Here is a 16,791-nt window from a genome sequence, read left to right on the forward strand (position 1 = left end):
ACTGTTCCATCACCTTTCCAGGGATGGAGGTGAGGCTGAAGCCCTGCCCCAAACTAACTTGAGCCTGACTCATTGTGCTGATCTCCTTGTGACTTGTTACTCAAATGTCTTCACAAGATGCCTTTGATTTCATCAAGTTTGTGTTTTTCTTTTAAGATCGTGAATGGGAAAAAACATTAAAATGATCTCTCTAGTGCAGTCAACAGTGCACAAACACAGACTTAAGACTTAAACTTCGGCCAAGCAGTAGATTAAGTATATCTTTTATTTCCCCTGAGGTATAACTCTATATTTAGGAAGAATATACTGGGTTTATTTAGTTGCCATTTGAGCTCAGTTTCATAGCCTCACACTCCTCTCCCCACCCCTCAAAAATGAATTCCAATAAACAAGCTGAGAAAACACCCTGTCTGAATGCCAGGCAGTTATTTTCTCAGCAGGAGTTAATGGAGCTCCAAGAGGAGTCCCACATTTTGGGATGCTGGTTTCCTACTTTAGCAGTGTGCTGCATCTTCTTGATTTGTTCATGCTTAACTTCCACTTCTGGTGTTATGTTTCTGAAAAGCCTCACACAGGCATACGTGTGCTCATTTGGAGCTGGCCACACTGGTTGAGTTCTTGAAGTGGAAAATCAGTATAACCCAGGCAGAGATCGATTTGAAAATCTCCTTGCAAAGGAAAGACACCCTAATTTAATTGACTTTAAGAATTGTACTTTTGGTTAAATTCCCCTTGTAAATAAAAATCCTAGTGAACCAGACTAAGAAGAATTAGGTATCTTAATTCTCACATCCTTACATATAAATTCCCAACAAGTATAATGCAGACTTTCTCTGGGTATATATTAAAGCATGCATTGTTTGGACCCTAACACTAAATGTAAAGTGGATATGGTCCAAAGTCTTGACGAGTGATGAGGAGATGAGAAGATTAATCTAACTGCACAACTGCATTTGTTCAGATGAAACAGGCATCTCGCAGAATGTAATCTGGCTTTGCTGTGGCAGCAGAGAGAGCAGGGTGAGTTAGTGCAAGGGTGTCACACTGATCCCAGGGAGGAAGGAAGGCTGTGGAGAGGCCATTAAAAAAGCCTTGGTGAGAGGAGTGGAGGGAGATTTGTGACATTCAAGAAGGTAAAGCACAGCTGAGCAAGAGTGACTGGGAAGAGCATAGAGATACCTGATCTTCTTTCTTGTTCCCACTATAGCCTCCAAATTAGGATAGTGGGAAACAAATGCAAGCTGTGGATTTGAACTTAGTCACCCCTCTGCATGACTTACATCATAGCTATACTTAGGCTCCAATGCCCAGATTCTTTAGACTTATATAGATATATAGAGATATTACAGATATTAAAATAACCAACCTGATAACAGAACGTGTATACAACAGTTAAGAATTGTAACTTTCTGAGGGCATTTACAGTGCAATGTTTTCCTATGTTGATATCACATATAAAATAATAATATCTCGCTGGCATCAGACAGCTGCTGGAAAGTTCAGATATTTTGAAGCCAAACTTATGAACTTACTTAGCCAATTCTAACTGTTTTTCTTTCACTCATGTTCTAAGAAAAGGACAAGAGTCAGTCAACTGTATTGTGTCTTGTTTCCTGGCCTGGCACCTGAAAAAGCTTTGTTCTAAGAAAAGACTTTTCAAGAACAAACACTGAAGATGTATTTGAAAGGAAGTATTCATGTTTGCATGTGTAGTGTGGTGAATGGTTTGGAGAGACAAAAAGAAAATGGACATGGTAATGTTCCAAATGCTACTTCATGCATAGAGAATGTGAGTTTCTCCCAATTTTGCTTTTGAAAAATAGGTTTGAACTTTGGAGCAAAGGTGGTGAATAGCCTCAAAACTAGCTTCATTTCTAATTTCTAATGATAAGTAGAACTGTCTTGAAAACCAATATTTAATTTTGACTTACAAGCATTTAGGGATTTGACATTCATGTTTTTTTCCAAGACATTTCTAGGAAACATTAAGCATTTTGTTTTGTAAACTTAGACACACAGTCATAAATCATACATTTTTAGTGCTCAAGATCAGTGAAAAATAAGGTCATGAGTAAAGCCGGAATGCAGCAGATATGGACATCTATTCTATCTTTTCATAATACTCAATATAAATGTATTGTGTTTGTATTGCATCTGCTCAAAATTCCATTAATGAGAGTTCTTCAGAATTAAGAATAAAGAGTGTTGGGACATACAGCTTGAGAATATAACAGCTGTTCAGAAACTCAAATTTGTGTTCTGTAATGGTTTTTTTTAATAATAAAAAAGCACATACTTGAAAGAATTTTTTTTCTGTCTTTCTTGGCCCCACTAAAAAAATAATAAGATTCTTCACTTTCGTAAGACAAATATACTTTATTTCCACCTTTCCAAGAGTTCTCAATACCAAGATCTTTGCAGCAATGACGTTAAAGTGAACAGAAAACCAGGAAGGTCAAGGGTCCGGAAGTCACCATCTCAGAAGAAGAAGCTTGGCCAGCAGATTCAGAAATCAGCTCCCTCTAAGTCTGCTAGGTGAGCTGCTAGAGGCTACATATCCTTAACATCCCTGTGCCAATGTACATGGAAGACAAGGAGGTATCCTTGACAGCCAGCATCACTTCACCAAAGGCAGATTGTTCCTGACCAATCTGGTGGCTTTCCATGATGGAGTGATGGCTTCAGTAAACCAAGGAGGAGCAACCAATGTCATCTACCTGGACTTCTGCAAAATCTCTGAATGTCACACATCATGTTGTTATCCCTAAATTGGAAATATATGGATTTGAAGGGTGGACTGTTTGGTGGGTAAATAATTGATTCAGTGATTGTAGCCAGAGGGTTGTCGTCAGTGGCTCTATGTCCAGAAGAATCTGTCACTCAGAAAGAAGTAATGGGTTGAAAATCAAAGCCATTCAACTAACATGAAGAAAGTACTTTCAAAAGGAGAACATTATGTAAACCATTTGAGTAGCTCATAGGCTACTCCACTGAATGCTGAGATTTAGTGGCAGAGAGGGAAAAAGTTACATTTCCATGAGAAAATGAAACCATGCAAGAAGATAATGTCGTGCATCTATACAGTGTAATGCACCGTCTCTCTTGAGAGATGGAGATCACTCTGGACCAGGATATCTCCCTGATGCATAGCTTTTTGTTAGAGTGTGGCACCTCTCTGCCTTAGTTCCAACTGAATGGTTTTTTTTTTTTTCTGTGGGTTTGTTGGTTTTTTTTTTTTTTTTTTGGTCATTGATAATTTTCTTACATCAATTTTGGCCTCAGAAATGTGACTACCTGTTGTAAAATTTTTCTCAGCTCACTTATGTTGCTCAACCCAAGCCTCTTACTGCTGCTTTGCCTGTTCACTTCGCTATTCAAACGTGTTAAGCTGGAACCATTGTGTAAGGGTGTTTGTATAGAAAGTGCTTATTAACACAATGGTGAACACTTTAAAAATACATTGAAGGGAATAATTTAGTTTTATAATCTCTTTTTTCTTTCTTGGACATCCAAAACAAGTGAAATGCCAATATACCTTGTCATGGAGAAAACCCTAACCCTCTCCAATTTTCTGGCATAGAGGGAAAGTCTTCAAGTGATCTGAAAATCCCTGTGGTGATCTATGGGAGAAAACACTATTTTGTGCAAAATCTGTTTTTTTCTCTTGACAGTGAATTTCAAAGGATGAAGTCAGACACTCTCTTTTTGCTGTGCATAAATAATTCCTTTTACCACTAATGGCAGTTGGATTTATAAAAGATGAAATTTTGATATTACAAGATTAGCTTTTGCTTCTTTAGATATTGTTTATGATTTCAATCAGTTTTTAATTACCACCCCCTTTCTATTCTGTGTAATCTGCAAGACAAAAGGAGTAGCTGAAGAAGTCTCATCTGTCTGAACTTCCCATTCAACACTGTTTGCCTTTTCTGCTGTGCAAACCTTGTCAGTGAAGATTTTTATGTCAGTGCTTGGTGGAAAAAAAAAATAAAGCTGATTCAAGCCTAGAACAACTCTAATTAAAAATGGAATTTGGCAATAAAAACTGATAGGAATATTTATTTATTTTTTCTTTTTTTTTAAGAATTACAGGAAGAAGAAAGCTTCCGTGCAAAAACTATTGTCATAAAATAAAAACATTCTTTCAAAGAGTATTATTAAAATGTTGCTAAGTGTTAGTGAACTGTGAGCATCAAATCCAAGGTTTCCCACGCACTAATTCTTCTGTGAACCATCCTGCACTCTGAGGCCCATGGTAGGAAATGCAGTCAGCATGTTAGTGTAGCTTTATGCAGAGATTGTTGATTATGTCAATTGTTTGCTAATCTCTCAGCTGAGTTGGCATTTGTTGAACACAGCACTTTTAGGAAGTGGTGAGAGATGACCACACTTTTTTGTTATCTTTAGCTAGCCCGTCAGAATGATCTCAGAGTTTGGTTTGAAGTGCTTTGTCATCTAATGTCTCACTTTCAGAAATGCATTTATTATGAATTATCTGATCAGTGAACTTAAACTTTATTATTTTTGATGCTGTCTTAATGCTCTTCACTATTTGTCTTTACTATATATAGAGAGAGATATATTTAACCCATGCATATGAACATGTTATTACCTGGTGGTAAAGCTATAACTGAAGAAGGATTAAAATGTTTTTGGGGGACAGAATGCAGTCCAGTTAAATTCTGGTTCCCCAGAGTCACATGCCTCTGCTTAATTAAAAAAAAAAAAAAAAGAAAAGAAAAGAAAGAAAAAAAAAAGATTGATATAAATAAAATATTGAGTATTGCTGCAAGAGGTTATGCAAACCTTAGAAGGAGAACAAGGAAGAGCTAACAGCGTGATTGATGCACAGTCAGCTGTACTCTACAAATCATGCCAAAAAAATGCCAGTTGAAGGAATGCACTGAATGAGTTCAGTACTAATAAAAAGATGAAAAAGCTTGTGTAGGTGAGCAGCCATCACAGAAGAGAAATGTCTGCTATGTGAATGGGCATGAGTCTGGAGTCTGTGGAAGCATAGGATATCACTGAAGGTCACAATGACTTTCCCAACAGGGAGAGTACTCTTGTCTCATTTGTCTCGTTAAAGTAGTGAGTGGAAACCCACTCAGAACTTTCCAAGACAGGACCAGAAAATGAGCATGAAACAAAGATTTCTTGTCTTTTCTTTCTTTTTGTTTTGGTGACCTAAATATGATTTTTTGAGTAGCAAGAGAGATAGGAGTTCCTGGACTCCTGAAGGAAGAACAAAGCTTTAGAGATGGAGCAGATTTGGTAGGCATTAGGAAATGTGCTGAGACTATTCCACCTTCCCTTGTTTGATCAACAGAATGTTTTCTTCAAGGAATTCATGGGTTTTCTATACAACTGATACTCCAAAAGACCTCAAGAAGAAATCTCTGAATAGTCTCTTTTGGTGTATGTAACTGAATGGGAAATATAACCACAGCTTGTGGAATTTGATTACTTACAAGCATAAGTCATATATGCGTAAAGTGCTCTTGGAAATAAGTGAAAACTCATGTACATGAATTATTTAAATTAAAAGAAATTATAGGATTAACTATCATGTCAAGAACAGCTCTGAAAATACCTACAGACTGATTCCAGAATAAAATTAGTGAGTCAAAAAGGAATTGAGCAGTGTGTCTTGACAATTTTCTCTTGCTGTGGTAGACAAGCTTATTTTGACTGGCACAGATTTTAATTTATTAGTAGCAAATGTGAATTACTTTGTGAAACGGAAATGTAATCAAGTGCACCCATTACTGTAGCCTATAATTCTAATTGAATACATTCCTTGGAATTTTTATATATAGTATTTTTGGATAAAATAAGGAATGTACTATTTTATTTTTATAAGTTTCTTGGGGATACAAGCAAGCTAAATTATCAAGTTAAAAATATACTACTTACACTCTTTAAAGTGACTATAAAATGATAAAGCTGCATTTCTTTTTTCTTTTTTTTTTTTCAATTTTTGTATATTCCCCAACTGTCATGTATTCAAAGTCTTACAGCCAAAAGTTCAGTCAAGGACTTGAAAGTTAAGCTGCCTCTTTTTCAGTACTTCTGACTCCTAGTATTTCTCCACTGTTGATTTCTGGCTCCTGCATCAGCCACACATAATGCCAGAAAGCAATGTTTGTTCTCTTTGTCCCTGAAACATCTGTCCACAACCACATGAACTTTGCTGGAGAACATCTGAACTGTAGACAATCATTTGGGATGTTTTTACGGAGTTTGTGAAGATGTTAAACTGAGTTAGTTTTTTCATCTCTTGCTGTTGTGCTTCTGTCACACTGGCTAGGTTTCATCTGACCTAAGTTAGACTTCCTTACTTGGTGTGAGAAACTACTTATCCATTGCTGAGCTCATTAACTTTTCTACACTTCCACTGTCCATTAAGATATCTTAAAGTAGATGCTAAGTATCGTACCTCTCTTTACACATAAACATATAGATTACCTCTCCTGCACATCCACAGTTTACATGCCTAGAGTTTTATGACCGCTGTGTGCCCTGCTTCTTAAACATCCAAACCATTTATTCTCCTTTCCTTCTCTACTCAAGTAGGCATCAGATACAGACCTCACAGTTACCACATCTAGCTTCCACATTACCAGGCCCAGCTGATAGCTCTTAACCTTAATACTTCTGCAATTTCTGCAGGAAGCCTCCAAGAATATAAAAATGCTACAGGCATGTGATCCTGAAAGGAGTGACCTTTGATAGTGAGGTATTTGGAGCATGTATCTATTCCAAAGAAGTCCAGGACTGAGTGAGGTTCTAAAGAGCAAAAGCTCTAATAGCTGGAGAAAAAGCAGCTGAAGACAGTTTTGTAGGAGCCAAGTGATAAAACATAATGTCACATCTGAGAAACCTGTCAGCACGGCCATAAGAAAGACAGAAGAAAAAAAATAATGGAGTAGAAATAATAGTTTCTGTCTTGAGGAAGTTGTTTGCTTGTTTTTCCTCCTGTAGTTCATTCTTCTTATGTCTAGAAACAATACACAATAACTGCTGATACACATACTCTGTCCCTTTCTCCTGGTCTATGACAGGAATAAAAGTCCAATTTGAGAAGGTCTTTTTGTTGTTATGGGGCCTCAGGAAGATATTTCATCCTGTTCTGCCTATTCCACTGCATGGTTTATCAGGAAAAGTCCTCTTCTGTGTCTCAAGAAAGATGCTCTTTCAAGGGATAGCTGGAGAGCACAGACTATCTCATGGCTGAGAAGGATCCTGCTGTCTAAAATTAATTTTTCTCACATGGAATGCAGGTGTCTATATGAGTATATGAATGTGCTTTGAGTCCCCAACCTCTGGCAGATGGGTCCTAGCCTCTGTGTCAAATTTAAAAATGCAACTTTTGTGTCTGTTTTTAGCTTGTCACTTAGATTAATTTACTTGGTTTTGTCTATTGACGTTCAGTCTGAAAACAAGGCTAATTGATGTCTAACAGTTGTTTTCAATTGTGGTCTCTATACTACATTAGCTAAGTTTGGCTAAAAAGAGCTCATTGTTCAAAACCCCAAAATATTTCCTACTGTTTCTTAAACAAGTTAGGATACTTGAAATGAAAGGAGACTTGAAAAAACAGGCACCAAACAAAACAACCTGCTAATAGAGATGGTTGTTGCTGACACTTCTAAATTATTGCTACCAGCAAGGATTCACTTTTTGGAATTTCACTCAGAGGAGCAAGAGATATATTTTATTTATTTTCATAGCTTCTGACTTATATTTGGCATCATAGGCATCCATCCTTTTATTTCTATATAGGCTTCTAAAACTCATCAAAAAGAATTGCAAATGTCAGCATATGCTATTCCCTGATTCTAGAAGAGAATCATTCCTCAACCATGGAGGTCCACAAGGAAGTTTGATAAAGCAGACTGTTAACATCGGTTCTGCAGGTCACAACATAAGTGTTATTTTCAGTCTTTTATAAAATTTCACTTTCCAGTCACAGGAGTGTTTCTGACATCAAGCTGGGATAAAGCTGACTTTCTGAAATGGTCGAGTTAAGTTCATTAACTGAGAGAGAAAGAGGATCCTTAGAATAGTAATTCAATCCTCAGAAGATCTAAATTGCTCTCTGAAATTTCTGCACATCATGGTTTTATAGTTTGTCATCAGTATACCACATCATAACATCATGCAGTGTGCTGAGAGTTAAAGAGTAAATGCTGCAGTTCCATGCATTGTTCATATTTCCAGTCTCTTGGTCTCAGAAGAAAAGAATGAACTACAGCTATCAGAAGACTTCATTTTTACTTTTCTGTTTTCCATTCAGAGGGAAAGATAAAACTGACTGAGAGTGGCAAGAATTCCCTCTTTCTCCTTGGCCATCTCACCTACAGCATTAGGGTGAGGACTTTGGTTTCGGAAACTCTGTTTTATTTCATTTTATTTTATTTATTAGCTTAAATTCCAATTATATTGTATTATATTGTATTGTTTCACATTCCAATTCTATATTTTTAAAACTAAGTATTTCCTTAGCTTGTTGCCACTGTTCTCCTTGTCTAGGCCCATCTCCCTAATTTTTACCATATTTTGTACTTCTTAGTGAAATGAATAATAAACCTTATGATGAGTTCAATGAATGGATTTTAAAGCTCTGGATGGAATCTTTTATAGCATTCAGGGGAAAATAAAAATTAAGTAATTGGTCTGTATATGGATTGTAAACATTTTACACATAGTTAGAACACTTTGAGCAAGGCTGAACCTGAAATAGAGAATTATTGTCAAATGTAAACTGGGAAAATTATTTCCCTTACCTGTTCTTTGAATGTTGGATTTCCCTGAGTAGGAATCACTAGACACTAGGAATCCTTTCATATTACCTCTACTGTCTCCCTTGTGAAAGGGCAACATACATACTAGAAAAAAAGAAGTGCAGATGTAAAAGGAAAAAAACACAGGTAGGTAAAGACACTGCACAAACATTTGTTTTGAAACAGATTACAGTTTAAGTTATTTCATTTAAATCTTAGAACCTACTGCTCCCATAATAAAATAAATAAAAATGCATTGACTTTGGAGAAAGACCTCTACAGATCACACTTTTTTTACCAAAACTTTTTCACCTAAATGTATGAGATCAATCTTTGGCTTGTGAGCTAGGTCTGAGTTTCTCAAAGACCAGCTTGTTCAACTGCTTCATGTCTTGCAGTCTTGATGACTTTAATATTTCAAGAGCAGATACGAGTGGAACTGGTGTGCCTACTCATTCAGTAACAGGCAAGGGTATATTGACACATTGGTAAGCTTTGTGGAGTCCATTCTTTACCTTACAGGTCACACCATCTTGACCTCTGACATGCTTTAACCTTCTAAACAATGCCTCCAAAACTTGCCTTCCTTACTTACCAAAAGTTCATTGAAGTGATTTTATTTAAAAATAAATCTTATTGTAAACAAATTTTTATTCAAAAAATAAGGAGTTAATTAGGGGAAGAAAACAGTAGTCATCATCCTCCATCACTGGTATCTGCTCTTGAATAATGAGTGCACTGTCTGCTCCACTGCACTGTTAAACAGATCTAAACTAGAAAAGCTGGACTTGCAATTTAAGTTTAAAAAAAGAGTTTGTGTGATATCCTTGTATAGATCCAGACTAGTTTCATTATTAATCCACCTGCTGAATAAAATGATTACCTAAGAGGTCCTCCAGAGTAGGATTGCGAAACTCTCAGCCTTGAGAAAAGGAGACTGAGAGGGGACCTGATCCAGGTCTATAAATATCTAAGGTGTGGGGGGCAGAATGGTGAGGCCGGACTCTTTTCAGTGGTGAGTGGAGACAGGACAAGGGGAAATGGCCAGAAATTGGAGCATAGGAAGTTCCGCACAAACATGCGCAAGAACTTCTTTACAGTGAGGGTGACGGAGCACTGGAACAGGCTGCCCAGGGAGGTGGTGGAGTCTTCTTCTCTGGAGATGTTCAAGACCTGCCTGGATGCCTACCTGTGCGACCTGGTGTAGGGAACCTGCTTTGGCAGGGGAGTTGGACTCGATGATCTCAGGAGGTCCCTTCCAACCCCTACAGTTCTGTGATTCTGTGATTCTGTGAAACAACGGAGATTAGTAAAACACAGTACAAAGCTATGGAGATAGTACATTCCTTCCAGACCATGCCAGACTGAGAACTGCATCTTTTCTGATCTGCTGGTATCTGAAAGATGCGAAAGGACATTCTTGCTGAGAAAAGCATTTCAAGCTTTTCCTTTGTAAGATATTTTTCCATCATTAGACCAGGCAAATGAGACCAATGAAAACCCCAACTACAGTTGTTGGTTTTGTGCTGAAGAACAGAAGCTAACCTCTCTGCAAAGAATTCCCATCACACGTACACCTTTGAGTCTTTTGACTAAACTAAGAGTATTTCAGGCTATTTAAAAGGTGGAGATTCCTCTCATTATTTATACATGGTGTGTCTCCGTGGTGCGTTCTGTCTAAGCATGAATGTGTCTGTTCATTCTGTTTCTAGCCTACATCTGCAGTCCCAGCACAAAGACTGGATAGACAATTATGAGCAGTCAAACATGAAACTGTTTTGATTTATTGTCTTTTCTGAACATACGGACATTGGTGTTTGAGAGATGGATTATAGTTGACTTCCATAATCCACACAGACTCTGTGAGGATTCAAATGGAACCTTTGTTTATTCTCCTGCTTTCTTCAATAGCCCTCATCCTCATTCCTTCAGACATTGAGTCCTTTCAGCTTAACTAGGTTGCCGGTCCTATTCTGAGTAGCTGGGATGGTTTGAGATGGAGAGGAAGAGCGATAGTTGCAGAGGAATTCTCTAAGCATTTCATTTCCTCACAAATGGGGATACCACCATACCTGGCAGAGATCCAGTGTACATGTTCCCTGTACACAAACATGCTTAAAATTTTGTGTATCATCACTGAAAGAAAGACACACTCTGTGAGCACTTGTTCTCTTTTCATCATGTTCAGAACTTACTAAAGTTGAAAAATGAACTGGGAACCACAGCAGAATCATATTCTAGCATTAACTGGTTCTTGTGATGTATCTAAAAGAGATACAAGGGTATTGAAAAGACAAACTGAAGACCAGTTCGTAAACCCCAAATATGGCAAAATAACTGACTTGAGTCTTTACTGTGTTGGAATTATGCTTTCACATAAGGAAGATAGAATTAACCTATCTCCTTTATCTTATGTGAGTGAAGTCCAGGGATATTATCTAGACTAAAGTAAGGTTTCATGGCTATTCCCTCTGTAGCTATATATATAAGTCCCTAGGATAAGGACTGATTTGGGTTTGGTGTTTGAATATTGAGTACTGGCACCAAAATCCTGCCAGCTGGTATTGTTTGTTCCAAGGTTCAACAGCACAGGATCAAGAGATTTCAGCTGATTTAATGTTTCGGCCACTTCTAGAAAAGAAGAAACTATGTGTCGACCAGTTTAGAATATGTTCTAATAAAAACAGGGGTAGGTTTACAGTGGAGAATATTCAAATCCAACTTTTCTTCCTAAAATTCCAAATTTCCATCTGGAAACTATATCTTTTAACTCCTAGGAATGTCCTTTCATAGTCTGGTCTTAAAGCAGTGTGCACTGTCTTCTGTTCAGTGCTGCAGAGATACCAGTGTAATAAAACCCAGCAGGGTGACTTTGCGCATATTTGTGATGCCATTGAAACCTATAATTCATGTTTATAAGTTACTATTAAAGAGCTTTTAAAGACTATTGACAAGATGTTCTAGAAAACTACACTCTGAAATCCCCTCCTATGAAAGTGCATGTACAGAATATATGGAGATACGCATACGCACACACTGTAGAGTCAGGAGTTCACGATAGTAGCAGTAGCAGCAATAAGTTGGCACTCAGTAGCTAAAAGGAAAGTAAACTAAGGAATTAGGACCAGAATGCAAACACAGAAAGAATTTCACATGCTGTGCCACCAGCATGCAAATTTCCAGAAGTTCTTCCAACAACATACTGTCCTTTCCCTCTGCTATTTCTCAGCCCCCATCCCTTTTTCTGTGCTGATGTTGAGAGGGAACTTTGCCATTAGGTTTGACCGTACAATTCATTACTGAAAAAGAAAATGAACAGAAAAAAATATATTAAAAACCAGCAGGGATAAATCCCATGTGCCTTACTGCTTAGAACAGGAAAAAAATGCACTCCTGTGTGTATTGTAAAACACTACACTAAACCAGAAGGAAAACTCCTGTATAACTTGGGTGCAACAAAACTATCTGTATGCTAAAAACAAGCCCTTATTTATTAAGACCCTCACATCCCAATATCCATTTAAAAGCTAGGCCTCTTTCAAAGTCTCTGAGTCATGAAGAACATGATTCATTCAGTATCCTCAGATCACCATGGCTCTCCTAGGATAAGAACAGATCTAGTTTTAAGCTTCCTCTGGCAATTTGAAATCCAGTATGTATGTGGCTACCAATCTCTGGTTCTAATCTTGAAGAGAATTGCATCCTATTGATGGTTGTACATTCTTATTCTAAAAATGAACCTCATTCTTTTTCTCTGAGTAATTTAGAGTATAATCTGGTTAAATGCCTTTTTAAGGAGCCATGAAATTCTATTTTCCACGTCAGGCATAGCTATTTTGAAGCCATACAGGGAATTTCACAAATGTGAGTCCTTTCATAGAACCAACTAGGGCCTGGTGCTGTCCAGCTGTGATCTCTGGCCCCAACTACATGACACGCTGTTATATAAAACCTCTGTTAAACAGAGGCTGAAAAGATGCTTGCGTCATGGAACACACTTGTTCCAGGAATTCTTACCAAATGTGGGCATCTAATGAATTTCCTTTTGTTAACATTAGAGCCACTTTATTGATTAACCCCTTGTTCGTATCTGGAAGAAGCAAACAAAGCAGAAGTGCTAAGACCTGAATTTTGTACTGTGCTTGAGTGCACATATGGAAGTATTTTCAAGCAAGTAGTACAATGTGGATTTGTACCTTTCCAATTTAAGCAGTTCTTACTGATGACTGCTTACTCAGGAAAACTGGCTTCTATACAGATGTATACATTTATTCCAATACTTAGCAGTAACACTTGATACCTTTTACATTCAATAGCATGTGCTGAGATTTTCACAGTATTTTCCTATTGCTTTCTATTTTATGATACACTGTATGGGGCTCTTAAAAAGAATGTGTGAAGTTCTCTTCATATATACTCAACAGAAGCAAAGAATTTGCTCCCCAGATCACCACGTGAGCTATTCTGCTTTAAGCACTGGAAAAGTAACTCCTTTTCTTTTGAAAACTTTCCAGATAGATTGCCCTAATTTGCCTGAAATTTTTAGAAATTATTCAGATTCAATTATTCAGACATGAAGACATTCAGACATTATTCAGAAATTTTTAGAAATTATTCAGACACAATTATTCAGACATAATTTTAGAAATTATTCAGACACTCTTTCTATACAAGCTATTTAATTACAACATATGGATTATAAAAATAAAAGATGAATCTACTGAGTTTTATATTCAAAATGAAATTTACTTTACTCTGCAAATAAACTTCTGAATTTGTATGATTTTTCCTTATTACTAAACGTATCTGAATACAGAGTCCTCACAGATAAGGCTGAATTATTCAGGAGCTGGTCTTAGTTTGTTCACAAAAAAAAAAAAAAAAAAAAAAAAAAAAAAAAAAAAAAAAAAAAAACTGAATATTATACCATACATCTGGATTTGTTTTATTATTTTATTTAATTTTTGTATATAGTCACCCTCAGCAGTAGTTTACAGCCTGTGGTCTGAATGCTTTAGGAATGCCTGCATTATTTTTAGGTGGTCTGCAGCAACATAACTAAGCCTGTATTTGGAAGGCATACATTTTCTGAGCAGAGTCATTAAAATATTTTAAGGCACAAACTTTCAGTAAAATAAAATAACTTCTTTACAATAAATCATAAGACATATCTCTGTGTGGTCATGGGGGAGTTAAGTAAATAGTGAATTAAGTATGTTTATTTATGCATTGATGGGATTCTTTATGGTAATAATGATGCTATCTATACAGTTATGTCTCAAGAGAAACCAATCATTTGCATAATTATAGAAATATGAACAGCAATACATGAAGAGGATGAAACTCAATAGTCAGGTTAATTTTGGAAGTTTTGTTAAATTTTCTTCTTATTTTAGGAAAGCCTGAACAGAGTGTTGGTTTCAGAAGCATCATAGAAATGGAAGTTCCCTAACTAATTTTCTTCAGAAAGAAATATATTTCTAACTAATTAGACATGAAAAGGAAAAATAAAAAATGTTAAATCTTCTAGATATACTTCTCAGAGAGGTCTATTTTCTAAAGTACTCTATTTTAGTTACATATCTATTCCTTTGATTCCTCACTAAGTTGGTAAACTGACATGGAAAACTTGTGAAATCACAGCATCACAAGGATTGAAAGCAAAATGTAAGGTAATGGGAAAGGAAATTTAGGCTGTTTAAAATGTTCAATTTTTTCCTAAACCCACTAAATTTCAATCAGTTAGATAGGAACAGGGAAGCTTTTATTTAAAATCTGTCAATTTAGACATCTCTTGTTGTTGTGGTTTAACCTTGGCAGGCAGCTTAGCACTGCAGTGCTGTTCACTCACTCCCCCATAGTGGGATAGGGGAGAGAACTGTAAAAAGGGAAAAATCATGGGCTGAAATAAAGGCATTTTAGTAGGGGAGAAAATGTGAGAAAATAATAGTAATAATAATAATGATAAAAGAATATATGAAACAAGTGATGCACAACACAATTGCTCACTACCAGCTACCAATGCCATACCAATGTATGGATATTCTCAAGGATATCTTTCTACTTTCTTTTTTTTATGGTTGCTTAAGTCTACATATAATACAACAGACTTATTTTCTCTCAGGGCAGGTCACTATTCAGTATGATTTATCACATCACCTAGGGTGAGTGTAAAGATAAGACCTATAACTTCTTGATATAATTAAAGGATAACTTCTGTGAGATTATGAAATATGTCATTATCAGAGAACTGCTCAAAATATTCCAGAATGAAACATGTTGATATACAGATATACGTAGAAAGTATATATTGCTACTTTATCACCACCTAACAAAGGATAAAACTGATCTTGAGGAATGAGTCAATGGTGCTGATGGTTTTCTTTGAAAAATGAACTTTTGCTGTGCTAGAAGATCATGTTCTGTGCCAGTGATAATCACAGCCGCTTCAGCTCAGATGCATCCATCTTCTCGATGGTGAGAAAACCACAACACTTTATAAAATCTGTAGAATTCGCTGCATGAAGTAATTCCAATCCAGTAATGAGCTAGTGCTATTGAAATATCAAATAATAGGCCTAAAGGACTGTGCTGTCTGAGAACAAAATAATGCATTGTTTTTAAAATCTGTTCAGAAAGGTCTTAAAACACCAGCAAGGTGATGGAAGCCTGACAAGAAGCTAAGGTTTGACTGAAGTGAGAATTTGCTGCTCATGGATTTTACACTCTGTGTTGAGCAAATCAGTCTCATGCTTAGCAGAAGTCCAAGATTTCCTTTATCGAATTCCTTGTTGGCTACAGCCTTCTGTAAGCCCTCAGTCTGGTACCAAGGAGCAAGGGAAAGGAGCCCTTGAGCACACAGTCTTACACCCTTCCTTTTTGTCCAGTGCTGCCACTTGCCAGGAATCCCAGTAGCTAGCATCAGGGCCTTTCTTCCTTCTAAGAAGAATTCAAGGACTGGTAAGGTTGGTGAGCAAACCAAAGTTTAAGAGCCAAATGTTTCTACAGGCCTGTTGCATACTAAGGCTTATGGAAATCCTAAGCATATCTGGGTTTGCTCTCAATGGGCTGATGAGGATGCAGAGGGGATCTTGAGCTGTGTCCACCCTGCCAGGGATAACACCTTGATCTAATCACAGGCAAATGCAAAAATCCCAGTGATCTTTCTATAAATAAGATGTCAACAGAAATCCCTGAAGAAGAATTTCCTGGAGACTCATTTCCAGACTTTCACTTAAGAGACCTGAACAACAAAGAAAAATTTTTCTGATTAATACATTTTTCACTAAACCATAATTCCTAGGGACCCATTTTTCATCTCCATGTAGACTGCTGGCATGGCATTCATCATCCCATTTTGGATGAGATACCTGGATGTTTCAGGATGCACTCTGTCACCTGCATACAGATTGGTGGATATTTGTGGAGAGTGGGTTTATCTCATCTGTTTCATGGTGGAATTAATATTATCTCAGATAAATGGACTCCATGTAAAACTACCTCATGTGTGGTTTTGGCTGAAAGGATAAAATAAATGTATCTCAGTTTCTTGTTATCGAGATCATAAAAGAATCCCACATTAGGCACCAAGTGATGCTGACAAACTGTTTTAGTCATTCACTACTAAATTGAATAAATAGTTGCAAAACATTCTGAAAACCAAGTCCAAGATGCACTACTTCTAAGAAACACTTCGATGCCTGTCTTTATTTTCTGGATATTTTTAAAGATGATATTTTTTTCTTTACTTCCCTTATGAAGCTTTGAAAATGAAACAAAACAAGCTTACAACCTGCTGTCTGCCTTCCTGACTGACAGCTGCTTTTAGATACAATCAAGCATTCAGTCTTCTTTTTCAGGGTGCCATCTTCTAACTGCTCTCTCATCATCAGCTCCAAACACCAAGTTCCTCACCCTGTCTACATGCTGCTAACTATTCTCCTTGTGAACTGCTTCAGTAACCCTTCATGCTTTATCCTCTCTCAACATACAGTGCTGAGAAAAC

Source organism: Tetrao urogallus (assembly GCF_951394365.1).
Source record: "Tetrao urogallus genome assembly, chromosome: 2".
NCBI classification, from domain to species: domain Eukaryota; kingdom Metazoa; phylum Chordata; class Aves; order Galliformes; family Phasianidae; genus Tetrao; species Tetrao urogallus.